Genomic DNA, 7500 nt, shown 5'->3' on the forward strand with positions numbered 1-7500 from the left:
TTATCTTTTCGATTAAGCGATTGAACGTGGCGAAGGTTATCATTAAAAAAAAAAAAAATAAATAAATAAAATGTGATATTTATTTTCTCTTTTCCTTTTTATTTCTTTCACTAAAGAAACGAAGAGAAGATGGAAAAGGAGACGGACGAGGAGGAGGAGGAGCAGAAGGAGGAGGAGGAAGGAAATAAAGAAGGAAGAAAAAAAGGAAATAAAAAGAAATAAATAAAAGTACGTTCGTAAAGAAACCATTGCAAATGTTACGTTATATCTAAAATGGCAATGCACTCGATTACGTTACGATACCGATCCGTTAGAATCAGGACTATAGCTTTGAGACGACGAAGGGATGAGGAGGGGCTGAAGGTGGGAGAAAAAGAGGGGTATATATAATCGAGGAAAGCACATATTCGATACGAGATATCCTGAAATAGTTTCCGTGTAAGCCACAGTAGGGAGTATTCAACCCTCCCTAAACCACCATTGCGATTTTGTGCTCGAGCAAAAGTGATTTTCTATAGCGCATTATATCGATAACATCAGACTAATGCCCTTCGCTTGTTTGCCTCCTCTGCTCTCTCTCTCTCTCTCTCTCTCTCTCTCTCTCTCTCTCTCTCTCTCTCTCTTGATTCCCGATATCGATCTTTTCTCTTTCTTTTTTTTTTTTTCTTATGGCTACGATTATTGTTATTATTATTATTATTGTTATTAAAAGACGTAACTATCGGATTGATATATCGTCGTTAACGAGTCTTCGATAATAGACGATTAAAAGAAATGAAATTCTGAATTTTGAAATTTGTTATTATTAATATTTTTTATTTATTTTTATTTTTCCTTCTTTTTTCTTTCCTCATCTTTATGAGCTTCGTTCTTGTTAGAAAGATTTAGAACGAATTTGAAAAGAAAAGAAAAGAAAAAAAAAAAAAAACTATTAATAAAATTTATAAAGATTAAATATGTTCGTATGTTGTCTATATATATTACTCTCTCCCTCTGTCTGTCTGTGTGTGTGTGTGTGTGTGTGTGTATGTACGTATATGTGTTTGATATGTGTGTATGTGTGATTGATGTATTTGTGCGTTTGTGTTAGTAGCTCGTTCAGGACGAAAGCATTGAACTTATGGTTAGAGTTGATACATTCGTTCGCGTGCAAGGAGAACCCAGGATGAACTTCCTCGAACTCATTGAATACTGGCTGACTTATGCCCTAAAGCGAGCCTATTAAACCACCAAAAGAGGAATGCGAAGGATCAACGTGCTGCAAAATTAAGAAGAAAATTCAGTGTGAATCAGAAAAAGGGTAAGATTTAATTCTTCCTACGAGACCATTCCATTGAATTTCTATTTCGAGCGTGATTCATTCGTATTAATCATACGATATTTTTCTTTTCTCTTTTGGGATATTCTCTCTTTTTTTTTTCTCCTGTTTTCCTTTTTTTTTTTTTTTTTTTTGATTGTTTCCTTTTTATTTTATTATTATTACTATTACTATTATTATTATTATTATTATTATTATTATTATTATTATTATTATTATTATTATTATTATTATTATAGACGATCCTCGTTCTTCTTCAGATTTGTTGTTAATAGATCGTTTAAAAAAAAAAAAAAAAAAAGAAGAAAAAAAAAAAGAAACGAGAAGAAGAAAGAAGGAAATTTATTCCACTTTTTTTTTTTTTTTTTTTTTTTTTTTTTTTTTTTTTTTTTTATCTATCCTTTTTCTTTCTCGTGGATTCGCACGCACAAAATAAAAACAATTTGTCTTTCAATTAATAAGATGGTCGGGAAGATAAAAATTTATATATTAACCCCGCACGATCTTTGATATTTTTTTTTTTTTTTTTTTTTTTTTATTATTTCTTCTAGATCTGTTCAGATACCTAAAAAGAGATTGAAGAGAGAGAGAGCAAAAAGAAAAAAGAACAGGAAAAAAAAAAAAGAAAAAGAAAAAAGGATGAGAAGATATGTTCTGTTTGTTAACATATCATTCGTTCGTTTCTTTTGAATTAATTAACATTCACGAAAGAATTCATTTTTCCTTCTTTCTTCTTCTCTCTCTCTCTCTCTCTCTCTCTCTCTCTCTCTCTCTCTCTCGTTCTTTCCCTCACCCCCCCCTTCCCTCTTTTAATTACCATGACACATTATAAAGATATATCATTGTATTTTAATTTATTTAGACGTTTTTAACGATAAATCAGGAATAGAAAAGATCGAGTTGGATCTCTTTTCTTTCGTTCGTTCGTTCGTTCGTTCGTTCCTTTTCTTCTTTCGTTTTCTCCTTTCGTCTTTTTTTTTTTTGTTCGTCTCGATCGGTATCCAAACGAAAATATGAAGATGTCCCCATGGATAAATACGTCGCACCTGTATAAGTAAAGCTTTCCCCATATAGTTTCGACGACCGGTGTGCACTTCTTCCAGGGCGTGACTCTGAAAACCACCAGCATTCAAACAGTCCTAAGAAATAAGAGTGAAAAAGAGAGAGAGAAAGAGAGAGAGAGAGAGAGAGAGACTCTAACATATAGATTCGTACAGTCTTCGTGCGGGGACCAGGTCTACCTGACTTATGGGGGCCCAAAACATTCGACATTATTTATGACCAAGAGATCCTGAATATATCCAAAAGAACTCTGATCTCTTTGTCCTTATTCTTCCGCGTATTTCCATCATCATCTCTTTCTCTCTCTCTCTCTCTCTCTCTCTCTCTCTTTCATTTTTTTATTTTCTTCTTTTAAAGTGGATCCTATTTATCGTAATTTTTTTTTTTTTATAACGACGGCCAATAATCACATCAAATAATATCTGTTTAAATAAAATTTTCTACTAATTATTATAATATAGGATGTTGTCATACCCTAAGTTGTCATACCCTAAGTTGTCATATCTTTAAGTTGATATGAACATATATAAGAGAGAGAAAGAGAGAGATTAAGATATATATATATATATATATATATATATATATATTTCTTTTTATTTATTTTCTATGACCTTTGACGTAATATATTTTTCGGTGCAATTATTTTAACAATTGTACGAATTTGTTCCTTTTCTTTCCTTTCCTTTTCTTTTCTTTTTTTTTTGTTTTTCTTCGTAAGTCAAGAATTAATCAATGTTGTTATTTTTTTTTCTTTTTATGAATTCTTGTCACATCTCTCTCTCTCTCTCTCTCTCTCTCTCTCTCTCTCTCTTTCTCTCTCTTTCTCTCTCTTCGTTGAAAAATTTTCAACTCGCATTTAGTCGAGGATCGAGAAAGAAGAAGTATTTTTTTTTATTTCTCACTTCTTCTTTTTTTTTTTTTTTTTTTCTAAACTAAAAACTACTTTTATAATTCGAATAATACAATTGTCCCTTTAGTAAGAAGAGAGACGGTATAGAAAGAGATAACGTTATATATATATATATATATATAGACCCGTGAGGGTGGATATATCGAAGGAAGAATCGTGAGTGGGTTCGCGTAAATTCTTTCGCGCGTGCTGCTTCGTTAACATTGTTCACGCCTACGTGCGAGAAAACGAAACCCCAGGCGGTGCGTTACCGTGTCATTCGGCACGGAGGTTGTCCCGATCAAACGATAAACCGTCGAGCTTTATCATAAAGACAAACGAAATAACCGGATGGCGGTTAGTAATAATTGTACTGGCGATTACTGAATCATTCCAATGAGAACAGCCCTAAGAATTGTTTTCAGTTCGTCGTCACTTCTCTCTTCATCCTTTTTCTTTCTTTCTTTTTCTCCTTTTATCCTTCGTGAGGATAATATTTTTCTTTCGATCTTTTTCAACCTTCTTTCTGCATTGCGCGCGCACGTAAAAAATCATTCAAAGTGATCGATGATAATGGTTCAAAAAAAAAAAAAAAAAAAAAAAAAAAAAGAGAAAAAAAAAGAAAGAAAAGAATTTAATATCTTATTGAACGATCAAATAATGACAACATTGAATTAATTCAAAGTCTAATTTTTTGTATATTATTTTATATATAGTTCATTGATCAGCAATTAATTATTTATTTACATTAATAATAATATATATATATATATAAAATTAAAACGTACAATAATAAATGAAGGTAATTATAATTATAATTAGTCTAACATTTATATATAAAATATACACAAATAGATATGTATATATATATATATATATATATATATCAGTATAGAATTAGTGTTAGAAATTCTCGAGGTGACATTCCTTAAGAAATTAGTTATATTCCCTAGCGAACATTCGTCCTGGCGTTCATTTGAAAATTCGAGGAATGTCCTCGAGGCGATATAAGCTTTTTACTAGTAGTAGAGGAATCTTAGAGAAAAGACATTGGTGGCCCTGACCGAGTGAACGAGGATCTCCAAAGCAGAATCCCAGAAACGAAGGCTTCCGAAAGAACGACGATGATCTTTTCAGTCCAGGTAGGTATATAACGATCTTGGAGTCTCATCCTCCTACGGAATATAAACTGTTTCTGGGAAGAGAGAGTCGTATATCTTACCGAACGACAATGCCCAGAGTCACTCACCCACTCACCCAGTTGGAACTATCTCGATATAGACGCGTTCGTCGTAATCTGCTGTTAAGAGAGACCGAGAAAAAAAGAGAAAGAGAGAGAGAGAGAGAGAGAGAGAGAGAGAGGGAACCGATTCGAATAGGAATAAAAAAAAAAAGAGAGAGAGAGAGAGAGAGAGAGATTGGTTATAAGTATCATTTTCGATTTGGCGATTGACGTTCAAATTTCATTTCCTTTCATTCAGGATATAAAAGCTTAAATCGATTTCACCTCGTCATCGATTCGTGAACAATAACAACAATGATGACGATTATTGGATTTCTTAAATCTGTCATTCTTGAGGATTATGAAATTTTTCGAAAAAGAAAACATATATATATATATATTTTTTTTTTCTTTTCTTTTCTTTTCTGATATATCACAAAGAGTATGTTAAGTGGTGATAAATTTAACGCGAAGGATAATCTCCTTGCTTAAAATTAATAATAAAGATCTCATTGTCGATGATGGTGAAATTATTTGAAAATAGAAAATGAAAAAGGAAAGAAATTTTTTTTTTTTTTTTTTTTTTTTTTTTTTTCTTATGTATTCTAAAGATTATCTCAACTCTTTGATAATAAAATTATCAAAATGATCATGTGTTCGATAGAAAAGAAATATTTGAAAAATATAATAGATAATCTATCGCTAAATATAATTTTAATATAGTATACCCAATAAGTATGTCAATAATATCAGATTTAAAATTTATCGTTATTTAAAATTAATCCTCCTTAATAATAGAAATCCTTTTTACATTGATTATCATGATTAACAGTTCAAAGAATCGATTTGAAATTTTTTTTTAATTTATAATTGTCAAATATTAAAAAATTTCTTTGAACATATCTAGCATCACGTAAATTGTTAGATATAATTCAAATCATGTCTTTTTGATTAGATCCTTTTTGCAAATTTCTAAATAATTTTATATTTAGGAGAAATAAAAAAAAAAAAAAAAAAAAAAAAAAAAAAAGAAAAGAAAAAAAAAAAGGAAGAAAAGAAATTTTAAATAAATAAAAATAAACGAGAAGAAGGTGTCGCAGAAAGAGTTCGGTGAATACATATACACACACACACACACACACACACACACACACACACACATACACACCATGCATACATACCATTAGACATATCTCATGGTATAGTAAATTTACTCGCGGCATCAGGAATGACTGGTCGAACTTCCTGGCATTTTATCTGGTAGTAACTATCTTGTCGCAGGGCATTAGTATAACAGCGAGTCATCGGTGACAGATCCCTATCGAGGATGTAGGAGACACGCCGTCTCAGAGTCGAACTCGTTTTCTTGGGTCACACCTATTCGAGATCTTTTCACTCACTCTCTTTCTCTCTTTCTCTCTCTCTCTCTCTTTCTCTCTCTCTTCCTCTTTTTCTTTTATTTTTACATGCAAACCCCTTCATTGGTATCGGTCATAGTTAAGCTTTTTTTCTTCAAAATCTTACCTAATACTTACAGTTAGGATATACAAAAAAGAAAACTGACGATCATCTCCCTTTTGGATATTCAAGTTAAATCATAAAACCCAATCATCGGATATTTGCATAATTCCATTATTCTCAACTAATACTCCTTACATTCGTATAATATTTCTTATCTATATACTATTGATCAAAAAAGAAATGGGAGAAAAAAAGGGGGGGAAGGGCGGACAGGGAGGGGGACGGGGATATAAGAATAATTTTTTTCTTCTTCCTCGGATACTTATCGATTAAATGTATAATGTATCGTAGCTTTAGAATAGAAAGAAAAGGAAAAAAAAAAAAGAACACCAGAATACTTTTGATCAATTTGTTAATTATATAAAATCGTTTACGATCAGATCGTCGTCATTACATTACATACGTTACTATATCTGTTTATACAATCAGCATTTGCGAAAGATCCTATAACAAATAGAAAGTATTTAATTATAATAAAATAAAATATATATATATATATTGTACTCCTGATGACCTATCTTTTTATCCTTGATCATCCCTTGAATCATTCGTTTTACATTGATCACGTTTTATTTTTAGAGAGAGGGTGTACGCAAAGATTATTTCACGTTGCATACACATGAATATCAGAGGGGATGGTCAGATAGGTAGATAGGTAGGTAGGTAGGTAGGTAGGTAGGTAGGTAAAAGGAAAAAAAAAGTAGCGAAAAGAAAACGAAGAAAAAAAGAAGCAGAATAAGAGGGGTTGGAGAGGAGGTGGAAAAAGAGAAAAGAGAGAGAGAGAGAGAGAGAGAGAGAGAGAGAAAGAGGAAGATAATACGATCGGAAGAACGATCTTAATGATCCTCAGGGGCCAATCGTATCTCCGAGGCGTCTGAAACGGTGCCCCGGCAGCAAAGCCGTGTTTCAATGGAATAATTAGATGATTATCTTTTATTTATCCGCGCTGCTTTGATCAGCCGGCCCTCTGGCCGCATAAAAGGACGCCATTTGCAATTATCCAAGAGAAAGAGGAGAAGGAGAAAGAGAAGAAGGAGAAGGAAAAGGAGGAAGAAATGTTAACGGTGGTGGTGGTGCTGATGATGAGGAGGAGGAGGAGGAGGAGGAGAAGGAGAAAGAGGAGGGAGGAAACGTATCGTTTCGGAAGAATGATACCTCTATTATAATCAAAGCCACCCATCGCGACAGATCTCCCTTATAGTATGATCGGGAAAGGAAGCACGTGTTACGTTTTCTATTTCGTTCTTTTTTTTCCTTATTTTCATTTTTTTTTCTACTTCTTCTTCTTCTTCTTCTTCTTCTTCTTCTTCGTCCTTTCTTTTTATTTTATTTTTAATACTCTCTCCCTCTCTCTCTCTCTCTCTATATATATATATATATATATATATATATATATATATATATATATTATATTTCTCTGTTTCTTTCTTTCCATTTCTATCTTTTTTGCTCGTCTTTAACTTCGTCAAGATCAATGAACCCGGCGAC

Source organism: Vespa velutina, chromosome 2, assembly GCF_912470025.1.
Source record: "Vespa velutina chromosome 2, iVesVel2.1, whole genome shotgun sequence".
Classification (NCBI taxonomy): Eukaryota; Metazoa; Arthropoda; class Insecta; order Hymenoptera; family Vespidae; genus Vespa; species Vespa velutina.